Source organism: Mustela nivalis (assembly GCF_964662115.1).
Source record: "Mustela nivalis genome assembly, chromosome: 2".
Lineage (NCBI taxonomy): Eukaryota > Metazoa > Chordata > Mammalia > Carnivora > Mustelidae > Mustela > Mustela nivalis.
Genome location: NC_139021.1, coordinates 42,723,372 through 42,735,751, shown reverse-complemented (window position 1 = coordinate 42,735,751; position 12,380 = coordinate 42,723,372). Strand labels below are relative to the sequence as shown.

Sequence of the window (12,380 nt, the reverse complement as noted above, 5' to 3'; positions counted from 1 at the left end):
TAAATTACTGTAGTTATAGCTTACAGATTCTACCACCTTCCTCTCTGCTCAGCTCGTCTAGCCACCCCAGTGTCCTGGCTGTTACTGGAGCACGTGGAGGAACTTCCTGCAGGAGGGAGGGCTTCCACCCTCATGGCGCCCTCAACCTGGTGTGTTCCTCCTCGGGGTCTGTGTGTAATTCGCTCCCACACTGCCTTCGGGTTTCTGCCCAGCTTTCATCCCTCACCATTTTAGCTAAAATAGCAAGCTCTACTAATATCTCTCCCTTTATATTACTCTCTTTTTCTTTATAGCACTTAGAGCATTGGACAGTAGATTATCTATTTGTATCTCTGTTGACCATCTCCCACACTGGAATGAGGGCTCCATGCAGGCAAGGATTTTGCCTATTTTGCATATTATTCTGTTCCCAGTGTTTTAATAATGTCTGGCACATGGCGATGCTCAATTAATATTTGTGAGGGAGTGAATGACTCTTCCTGCGCGCCTAATGTCTCCAGAGTCAGAAACCCTCTTAAAAATGTGGATGTCTTACCACTCTTTCTATGACCAGCTCCAAGCAGGGATCCCGTTTCAAGGATCCCATTACCCTGGCTCCTGTTCCTTTAATTGGAACCACCCCCATGAAGTTTGCCATGGTAGAAGAGACACATTTGAATCCCATTTTCTGGCCTTATCATACAGTTTGTAGCCCTGTAGATTGTTGAACGCATCCTACTTCTCAAGTCTCTTCTCCTGCCTGGTCTCTAAAACTTTGGCATTTTCCCCTCTCTACCTGTTCCTGGCCATTCATCCCCTAGTCCCCCTCCCTCTCCTTCAGCATTCTCTGCTTACGCTTCTGGCTTTCTCACACTTTTGGGTGACTTAAAGTACAATGGATTACTCACTGATTTCATATTTGCGAATTTACCTTCTTTGCTAGAATTTATTTATAACTGCCCACACTTCCCGCCCCACCAAATACATGCTTGTGGTGCTTTCAGGGTTAATGACAGACATGCATGGTGGAGTGGCAAAAAATGTGAGTCACCCACATGCCTGCCTATGTTTCCAGCCGAGGTGGAACAAAGCAATGCTCTCTCTTCCCGTTTCGGTTCTCGAATTGTGTGCAAGTGTCCTTTCCACAGTCTATTTAGTGTTGCTTTTTGTATTTTTGTGCCTTTAAAAAAAAATTTTATTTATTTATTTGACAGACAGAGATCACTAGCAGAGAGGCAGACAGAGAGAGAGGAGGAAGCAGGCTCCCTGTTGAGCAGAGAGCCCCATCCCAAGACCCTGGGATCATGACCTGAGCTGAAGGCAGAGGCTTTAACCCAGTGAGACACCCAGGCGCCCCTATTTTTGTGCTTTCTGTTGGCAAGTTGTCTGTGTATAATGGTCCCAAGCACAGTGCTGAGTGCTCAAGTTCTGTCTAGTATTTCTAGACAAGAAGGCTGTCATGTGCCTCACAGAGAAAATACGTGTGTTAGATAAGCTTCATTCAGGCATGGAGCATAATGCTGTTGGCTGCTTGATGTTAATAAATCATTAGGATATATTAAATAAGGTACCTCTACTAGAAACACACATTAAACAAGGTTATGTATTGATTCGTTGACAAAAATGTTATAACAAGAGGCTCGAAGGAATCTAACCACATGTCTCCCCTAGGAGCAACGTCTCAGTTTTTGCTAATTTTGTGTTCACATTGACTTTACAGACCACAGTAAGTAACCAGGGAAAATGACTAGCTCCTTCTTTCTTTACTTATTCCATGACAACTGCCAAAGCTGTATCTTTCATCAAAGTAGTTTCTCTATTTCCATTTTCCTCGTTTCTGTCTTGTCTTTGCCTCCTTCTCTCATTGGGTTGTAGCTCTGCAACAATGCACCTGATTGTGGCACCTCTCTGTTACAACCTGTGTGTGGCTCTCTGTTTTGCCTAGGGTTGTCCAGCCTTCATGGCATAGAACATAACCTCCAGGTGATTCATCCAACCTAATCTGCCAGAATCTGCCCCCACACCCCAGGATCTTTGCTCCATCAGACTTCCCACCCTGCCTCAAACACCAGGTTCCTCTGTGTCTCTGCACCTTTGTACAAACTCTTTTCTATCCTTGGAGATCCTTTGACTTTTCTGAGTGTGCAGAACTTTTAACCACCCCTTGAAAAGCCATTCAGGTCTTACCTCCTCTGTGAAGCTTTCCCTATTGCGGGGGCAGCTGGTTCCTTCCACTTCTGGTCTCTGATACTTTGTCGGAATATTTACAGGGTGTGTATCCCGGTTTTCTTGCCTGTCCATCTCTTATTCTAGTCCAGTATGTTTTCCAACACCACCGCATGATTCTCAGCGGATACTGACGAGGTGTCCTACCACTTAGCTCAGATGTGACACTGTCTCCCTGCAGGTAAGGACTCACTCCAACAAGACTGCCCCCTGTCCCCATTAAATTAATTAAATAAAGGATCGTAATGCGGTCGTGACCTGTAAGCAAATCAACATCTAAGCCTGTAAATGCCTCAAGGTTATGAAATTGAAACCTACAGGCAACCAATCATCAGCAGCCAACTAAGATTTAAACTATAGCCAATCAAATAATTTCCTTTCTTTTCTTCCACACCTTCTCTGTGTAAGTCTTCCCTCTATCTCCTGTTCGTGAGTCTTCTAACCACTTCTGGTTGGGTACTGCCCAGCTGGGATTGATTTTTGACCAATAAACTCTTAAATATTTGAATACTCAGGTTATCTAACACCTCCCCATTTCAGATGCCAACTGCAAGTTGTCACCTGTGTGTCTGACCAACACATGTCACCTCAGGTACAAGTAATTTGCTAGAGCAACTCACAGAACTCAGGAAAGAAATTTCCTTACTAGGGGTGTCTGGGTGGCTCAATTGGTTAAGCGTCCCACTGTTGATTTCAGGCCATGATCTCCGTGTCTTGGGATTGAGCCCCAAGTTGGGCTCTGTGTTTGGCAGGAGTCTGCTTTAGGATTTTCTCTCCTCTTGCCCCCCTCCCCCTGCTCGCTGTCTTCCTCTTCTCTCCCTCTCTCTCAGATAAATAAATCTTAAAACAAAACGAAACCTTACTTACTAGATTAGGGATTTACTATAAAGGGATATACCTCAGAAATAACAGATGGAAGAAATGTATGGGACAAGGAATATGGGGAGAGGCACACAGCTTCCATGCCCTCTCTGGGCACACTATTTTCCTAGAACTTCCACATGTTCACCAACCCATAAACTCTCCAAACTCCTTCCTTTTGGGTTCTTATGGAGGCTCCATTACATAGATATGGTTCATTAAATCACTGGTCATTGGCAACTGACTGGATCTCAAGCTCCTCTTCCCTCCCTCTGAGCTGGGAAGGCTGGGATGAGAGGCGGTAGGAGGGTAGGGGGTTGGGGTGGGACGGAGAGTCCCAGTCTTCTAATCATGGTTGGTTCCCTGGCAAAGCAGCCCCCATCCTTAGGAGATTTGCAAAAGTTGCCTTATTAACATAAACTCAGGCGTGTTTGAAAGGGGTTTGGTGTGAATAACAAGATGTTCCTTTCACCTTGCTGGCCCTGTAGCTATTTCAAGAACTGATGACAAAAGACCAAATATTATAACAAAAGATGCCTTTATGGTTCTTACATATGAAATGGCTAGGGCTTTAGGAGCTAATGTGCCAGAAACAGTGGATGAAGACCCAGTCTATATTTGTTATTATCACAATTCAACTCCAACAAGTCCTCATAGACAAGGGCCAATCTGTTTCTTATATGGTCATCTAGAACCACCATCAAACACCTGTTAGGCACTTAAAAATGCTTATTGAACGCACTAAAAGAAAGAATATTTGTGAGCTATTTCTAAATGATCATTAAATGATGTATTGCTATTATTTCTCTTCATCTTTGCCCTCAAAATTGATCATACATAAAATATTCTGAGAATTCACCTATTGTGATTACAACTACCAGAAAGCCTCACTGTGAAATTTGATTCTATTAACATCATTCTATGGGATAGGTTTGTTGAATGAATAGACATATGTATAAAAAAGAAACAAGTTATTGAAAGTGTGTGGCTTCAATTTAAAAATAGTAAATTAGGGGCACTGTGTGGCTCAGTCCATTAAGCACCTACCTTTGGCTCAGGTCATGATCCCAGGGTCCTGGGATAGAGTCCTGCTCAGCAGGGAGCCTGCTTCTCCCTCTCCCTCTGCCAGCCCCTGCCCCTGCTTGTGCTCATGCTCTCTCTCTCTGTCAAGTAAATAAACAAAATCTTTAAAAAAAAATAAAAATAGTGAATTATGTATTTGGATTTAGAATATTTTAATTACAGACTCATTCTCTTACCCACCCCCCACAAGACCTCAGTTTCTTCAACAGTAAAGTGGGATAATAATGCCCAGATCTAAAGGTTAGAATGAGAACGTAATTAGGCAGTGCTTGAGAATTCTCTCTGTGAGTAACAACGACCACGACAAGCTAGAAATAATTATTTCAGCATTTAGGTTTATTTACAAAGAACATTTCTACGCTGGGTGAGATCCAGATACCTATCTCCGCCCTAATATCATGGTAGTTGCTTCACAACTTGGCTCGAAAAAACGATTCCACCAAAAAGGCATAGTCTGTGTTTTGTTTTGCAGAAATCTCTATAAGCAGAACGTCTCGTAGATGTTTTACACAATGACAAATAGTTATTCACAGACAGATGCTGGCCATGTGTTTTCCAAGATCAATGAAAAATGCCAGCAAATGGGAAATTGGAGGGAGGGTAGAACAGATATTTCCTGAAGCAGCACACCTCCCAGTTGGAAACCTCAGAATCTTTGTGAGTTTCTACAGCAGGCCCGTGGAGCGTGCCAAGGCTGTGGGTGTGGTTCCGCGCAGCTGACTGCAGCATAACTCAATTAGGGAATTCTCAGTGGCTGGGCATCTGGGTTCTAAAATGGTTGTTTATGTTCTCCAGATGGTCATGGACAGCAGAAAGGATACATTTAAAAGGAAGGAATACAGAGGGGGATCAGAAAAGAGTTAGAAAAGTAGCTAAGCTGCTTTGGTCTTTTCTTTATTAAAATCTGATTTTGTGGGTCGAGTAATACAGTAACTGTTCCAGAGAAGAATGCTTTCCACTCTTTTAAAGGTGCCTAAACATCTTGAATGGTTTCCTCGTCAAAAAGCATGCTTTCCTGGCACAGACACCTGCGGCAGGAGGAGGAAACACAGGGACACGGGGCCTGTTAGAGCGACAACAAGCTTGGCAGGCGTAATTGTAGAAGTCAATGTGTATCTTCACATTGATGCTGAGGAAAAAAAAAAAATGTATCGAGGATAAGAAACATCTTACTAGGGGCGCCTGGGTGGCTCAGTGGATTAAGCCGCTGCCTTCGGCTCAGGTCATGATCTCAGGGTCCTGGGATCGGGTCCCGCATCGAGCTCTCTGCTCGGCAGGGAGCTTGCTTCCCTCTCTCTCTCTCTCTCTGGCTGCCTCTCTGTCTACTTGTGATTTCTCTCTGTCAAATAAATAAATCTTTAAAAAAAAAAAAAAAAAAAAGAAACATCTTACTAATAAGAGAGGATTGTCATTAAAGATTGTGAAAACTGCTTTGGAGGGCAAAGGGGACAGACCTGAAAAACAGAACACCAGGACATGTGGGACACTATTGAGATGGCGGTTTGGTGAGCTCTTCATTTTGCCTCAGCCCCTACCATGCTGCAAGTCAGAGGCCCTCAAAGTTGGAATGTTCGCAATGAGTTGCTTTATAATTGGACAAGGCATTTCTCTGCAGATACCCAGTGTGATTCTTGGAGGAAAATTGATTCCCCCCAAACTGTGTTTACCTAGGATGCTGTATTAGATGGTGGAGCTGTGTGTCCACTGTCCAACAATGCTGTTCCTTTGGAAGCAATAGTTCATCCACTCATTGAGCCAATACTCACTGTCTTGCAACTATGTGCCAGGCTCCGTACTAGGTCCCGGAGAACAAAACAGACAAAACTGTCTATCTCGGGGAGCTTTCATTCCGGTCGAACCGGAGTGATAACAGCTCACCAACCCCGAATTCTTGCTCTACACCAAGGTGTTTTCACAGATTTTCTCTTTTAGAACCTCTTGCCAGGCAGGGGCTATTATTATTCTCATTCCAAAGTTGAGAAAATGAGCAAAAAGAGGTTGCATGGCTTTCCCATGATGATGCAGGTCTGTCTTGCTTCAAAGCTCCATTCCTCCCCCTTCATTCTATGGCCCTAGAGAAATCTAGGGCATGTCTTCACACACTGCTGATGGGCAGGACACATAAAGCTGGTCAGCATTTGGATGATATGCACTCTGGCCCCTGCCATGACTGGAATGACTTCTTACCTCTCTACTAAAGTGGCTGTTTCTAGAGCCTCGGAAACTCAAGGCAGGTAAGGAAAGGGTTCAGCTCTACTCAGCCAGTGGTCCTGATGGTTCTCAGAGGAGGTGGCTACAAGTATGCCACTTTCTGTCAATTTTTCTCCATGGGAATCATTTCTTCTGATGAAGACTCCTTCAGGATAGGACTGGGACTTGTCCTTGTTTTCATTTTCAGGAAATACTTAGGAAAGTACTGGGTGCTGGAGATACAATGGTGATTAAGCTAGATATTAAATGATTTAAAACATTCTCATCTGCATAATATATACCCATGGTTTAAAAATCTAACTAATACTTCAAGGTTCCCAATAAAGTACAGGGGTTCCCCAGCCACCGTGCCTTATTATCACCCAGACCCTTTCTGACTGGCAGCTGGATTTGTCTTTTTCAGCTGTTTCTGTTGGCATTTACACAGCCTTGTATTTCTAAATAACATGTGTCTATTGCTATCTTTGTTCCACATATTTTCTATGGAATCCTAGATTTAATTTTCTCAGACTAGCCACCCTGCAACCCCATCCTCCCCATATAGTAATGTTATAATTTTGATTACATCATTATCCATTGTTTATTATTCATTATTATGTCTATGCAAATATTATTCACAAATGAGCATGGTGATATGATTATGTTTCCTTTCTAATTTTTTTTTATTGTTACTAAGGTTAATAATTTCTCCATTTGCAATTATTCTTTCCCTACTTTTTATTAGCCTCTAAGCATCATTTCCTTTAATGTTAGGACACTTAGAGTTATATTTTTTTTCTTTTATAGAAATCCTTCTTTAAGAGATTCTTTCATCTGAACTACCCACATAATATTTTGAAATTTTTCTTCTCTATTTTTCTTTGATACTTGGAACTCCCTTTACTTTCCTTCTAAGTTTCTTGGCCTGTTTCTTAGACTTAGGCCTTTCACCTTCTTGGTTTTACTCCCTTGTTCAAAATAGCACATCCTTCAGTAGTTTAGTCAGATTAAAAAGATAGCAGGATGATAAAAGTAGGGTGACAGCCCTCAAATCCTCTTGAATTACACTATGGTGGCATGAATGAGTGGTTCCCGTGGTTTCTCCCTTCCCTACAGATAATCTTTTTTTCCATCCAGTTTTGGAGTCTCTCTCTTTCTCTGTTTCTGATTTCCTTTTCTTCCCAGATTTGTTGACAGTTTTCACTCTTTGCAAGGGGGGTACATTTTTTTCCCCGTATTGCATGTCTAAAAATGTCTTTATTCTACCCTGAGACTTGACTGAATGGTTGGCTAGGCATAGAATTTTAGGTTAGAAATCACTTTACTTCAGACTTTTGAATGTATTGCTCTACTGTTTTCTACTTCCAGTATGCCAACCAGATTACCAGTCCTTTATATGTGTCCTGATTTTTCTTTTGATAAATTTGGAGAACTGTCTCTTCGTTTCCAATGTTCTGCAATTTTACAGTGATTTGGCTTGGTATGGATCTATTTTCATCTTATTTTTTTGAGCCCTTCATGGGCCTTCTCACTCCGAAGGTATATGGGTTACAGTTGTGGAAAAATTTTCCTGAATTTTCTCTTTGATGCTATTTCTCCCCAGTTTTCATTGTACTTCATTCTGAAAACCAATTATTTGAAGACTCTTAAAATAATATTCATAGCTTTTGTCTACTGTTCTCAATCTCTTTGAAGTTTTCAATTTACTTTTGTGACAATTATCCAACATTTTCTTTCAGCCCCCCTATTAAGTTTCTTGTTTTGCTTTGTTTTTGCTGTGATGTTAAATTCTAATAGTCCCCCCCCCAAGTCCTTTCTTATAACATCCACTTCTTGTTTCAAGATATATTCTCTTGTCTCTCAAAGGATATTAATAATAGTCATTATTGTTATTCTTGGCATTTTTCTCCCTGCATAGTCTCTGTTTTCTCCAAGTAGCTTTTTTGTTTGTTTACTTTTCTTTTTGTTTGTTTTAGTTTTATGTTTCTTTCAACTATCTGGTTATTCTTGATTGTCCGCTCATGATTAAGAATGGAGCATTAATGAGCTGTCTGGAAGCTCTGAGGACATGAGGAGAGCTTTCTGGCTTTGAGCTTTATTGCCAGATAATGCGAGTAAGACACCGCTTGAAGAATTCACAGCTTCAATAACTTTCGTTCTGTGGGGTCGGAGGGGAGGTGGTTAGAACTTCCAAAGAAGTAACCTCTTTCCTGCTTTCAGAGTGAAAGTCTAGATGCAAATGATCTAGCAGCCGAGCAGAGAGGAAGAGGGCTTCATTAAGTGTCCAACATTTATATGGGCACTTAATTTCTCTTTTTTCTCTGATAGAGATACTCTACTCCCTCAGAGAGTAAAATTCCAGTATTTTGGGGGTGGCCATCTTGTAAGAAGAATCTAACAATTTCTCTAAAACTTTTGGCAATCTTCAAAAGGAGGGATAGATTTTTTTGGTCTCTCTCTGGCTCCTTTTCCTTTCCATTTCCAGGCCCTAGGCAAGGGGTTGGTCCAATGGGACTGGTTCAGCTCACTAAAGAACAGTGAGCCCTCGGGCAGCTCCAGTGGTGACTCTGGAAGCTGCAAGCTACCCTCCAGGGCCAGGACTTCTTTGTTCCATAGAAAAAGAGACGTCTTCTCTTTCTCATAAGCCTATGGATTTGTGTGTTCATGCCCCATTTGAACGATCAATGTCAGTTGCCCACTCTCAGGTAAGGACTTGGCTGTCTGTCTCTTAGATCACAGACTGCTGGTCTACATTCTTCCTGGCTTCTCACATTGTACTGCTCATCTCTTCTCTCTAGGTCCCTGCATTTTTGTGACTTACGTTTGTTTATAGAAAAGACTCCTTGCTATGGTTTGAGTGAGACTGGAGGCATGTATTTTTCAAACTGCCTTCACAGCCCAGACCTGGGGATTTTTCCTCTGAACACTGCATCTCCAGCACCTAGTGTGGTGCCTGGAACATAGCTGGCTCTCAATAGAGGCTTTGTTGACCCCAAACCACATTCCCTATAATATTATCATCACCTCCCCTACATAGCTATGGAGTATTGTTATTAGCCTCAAATGCAGTGACATATCATATCTTCAAGTGTCTTGCAATTTGGATACACAATGAATGATGGAGGTGATGGCAATACCCCTTCTCTCTTCTCTCCTAAACTAGAACTTACGTGCCTGGTTCTATAATCTCGGCTTGCTAGACATCATCTCTAATATTTGTTAAAATATTCCCATTTTATTTTCTTTCCCCCTCATTCTCTATCCCCATTGTTGCTCTTGCCAATCTCAAGTATAAGCTTTGTTTTTGTTTTGTTTTTTTTAGAACAAGCCACATAAAGGTCTTGATTTTTTTCTAACACACGTAACTTTCCAGTGTTTAGATATGGGTATTGAGGTAAAGTCAGGTGTTAAATAACTAGAGTTATACATACTCTAATTGTATTTCTTCACTAAAATAATAATAATAACAAACAACCCCCCCCCCCACAATATCTCTTGTATGCCTGAAGCATTTAAGAAATGTTTGAGGTGGGGCGCCTGGGTGGCTCAGTGGTTAAGCCGCTGCCTTCGGCTCAGGTCATGATCTCAGGGTCCTGGGATCGAGTCCCGCATCGGGCTCTCTGCTCAGCAGAGAGCCTGCTTCCTCCTCTCTCTCTCTCTCTGCCTGCCTCTCTGCCTACTTGTGATTTCTCTCTGTCAAATAAATAAATAAAATCTTTAAAAAAAAAAAAAAAAGAAATGTTTGAGGCATGGAGCCACAATAGGAAGCAGGACATATTAATCAAAATATTAAGTTCTCATTTGGGACACAAACTCACATTGATTCAACTTCTATTTTAAAAGAAACCTAGCCCTAAACCAAATTGTATGTGCAAAAAATACATGGGTATTCACAAGGTTTCTGGCAGACTAAATAGAGAGAAAGTAGAAAGGAGAACACCGAGTTCACAAAAACCCACACTATAAAATGTACCCACACGTGCATCTGTATGGAGCATCTGTGGGGTTCTAGAACAGAGCAAACTGCACAACCCTTCCCTGCTCTGCCTGGCTTGGTCTCAGCTGACAGAGGTGGAATTTCTGGTTTAAGGGGGGGAAGTATCTGCCTTGTTTGGAAGCTTTCCTCCCCCAATGCAGCTGCACTGGCATTCATTTCTTAAGTTCCCAGGTGAATAGTGTCGTGGTAATTACATTTTTGTGTAATCTTAGCAAAACCGAAAGAGCAATATACTCAGCTCAAATACAATGGGAAAATGCGAGGCTTTGTGATAGCACAGGTCTTTGTTCCTCTTCAGAGGCACTTTCATCCTCTGCATCAGAAGAGGGAGGTGAGATCCCAGCACAGTACATCTGCTGCTCCTAGAGGTGTCTGAGGAGGGGTCATGCTCTTACTGTATGAGTCCCTCTTCAAACCCAAGCAATAGCACCTCCACGCTTCCTCCATGCACCATCCCTAAATTACTCTGCTCCGGTTGTGCAGATGGATATTGTTGTGTGGCTTCCGTGTAAGATCAAAAGGAAACTCAGACCAACCCAAGCAGGTTGCCTCTGCCCTTTAATATGTAAAAAGCAAAACCCAACAAAACAGGTGCCTGTGTTAATTGCTACTCCCAAGGGGGTGAGCTGGGGGCAAGAAAATGAGCTGAGCTTTAAAACTGTAGTCAGAGCAAAGACCTTGAGAGACAAGGTTAGCCAAGAAAGAAAGAAAAAAAAAATCATCTAGTTAAAAACCTCACCAGTTGAATGGAATGACAGATGAATGATGGATGCAGGTGGGAAAATGGGATTCCCTTCAAAGAAGAGAGTGTGATATGCAAGGCAATGAGGAAACTCAGGTTCTCGGGGCATGCGCGCAGGGAGCAGATAATGCCTGTCTCCTGTGCTCATTGCATTGTCAGAAGCTGCTGGAATAAACCCTCTAGGGAGCTGCTATGAAAGAAGGCAAAACCAAGAGTGGTTTCCCATTTTGGTATAAATTTAGAGGAATTGTAATTGCGATTGTGCTTAAGGTCAAGTTTTTATGAAAAGGAAGAGCAAAATAGGGAAAACTCTGAAGAATGTGTTGAGTCCTACATGTTAAGACCCTGCACCGCGGTTAACCAGTGAGGGAGGGATTGTTAATCTCACTGAGCCTCAATTTTTAAATCTGTCAAATGGGAATAATAATAATCCCTTTTTTATTCTGTTACAAGGAGTGATGATCCTGGCTTTAAAGTACCTACTGGCTAGGACAGTCAGGAACAGAATAGGCCTCCAGCAATGGTAGATATCATTTGGTTGCTAGAAATAACAACAGAAGCATAAAATCCTTGATGAGTTCTTCAAAATAGGTCTTACCTTGAACAACCAAAGACTCAAATGAGTTCTATTGATCTTTTTTTTTTTTTTTTTTTAGATTTTATTTATTTATTTGACAGAGAGAAATCACAAGTAGTCGGAGAGGCAGGCAGAGAGAGAGAGAGAGGGAAGCAGGCTCCCTGCTGAGCAGAGAGCCCGATGCGGGACTCGATCCCAGGACCCTGAGATCATGACCTGAGCCGAAGGCAGTGGCCTAACCCACTGAGCCACCGAGGCGCCCCGAGTTCTATTGATCTTTAAGTTGAAAGGATGAGTCTTCATATACGGATAGGTGAACATCATCAACCGTACCTGAGAAGCAAAGAAACAAACAAAAACACAGAGAGACAAACAGCAAAGATGGAAACCACTTTAATAAGCCCAAACTAAAGGCAGGATTGAAGCAAACAAACATACACACACAAACTCTTTCTGATCTAGACAAACACATTTGTAGGAATGAGGAAGGTTGTAGAGCCATTCTTCTGGTTCAAATGTTCACTCTTGCAAAACAAATTACTCAGATAGTCTCCTAATCTAATCCTTAATTGAGCGCTTGACACTCTATATATTTGTGAATGAATGAAGGAATATGAGAATGAATGAATGGACTCCAAAAATTCCTCATGCTAGGAGATTCATTTTCCTCATTATTATTATCCCATGGCCATGCCCTTGCTCTAGAACCACGTGCTGTCTCTCTC

At 42.0% G+C, this 12,380-nt stretch overlaps 1 long non-coding RNA gene across 3 annotated transcripts in view; it reads left to right on the top strand.

Moving 5' to 3' along the window:
• LOC309859000 overlaps positions 1-12,380 on the top strand; it is a 58,993-nt gene that overhangs the window by 10,013 nt on the left and 36,600 nt on the right. The window lies entirely within an intron of this gene.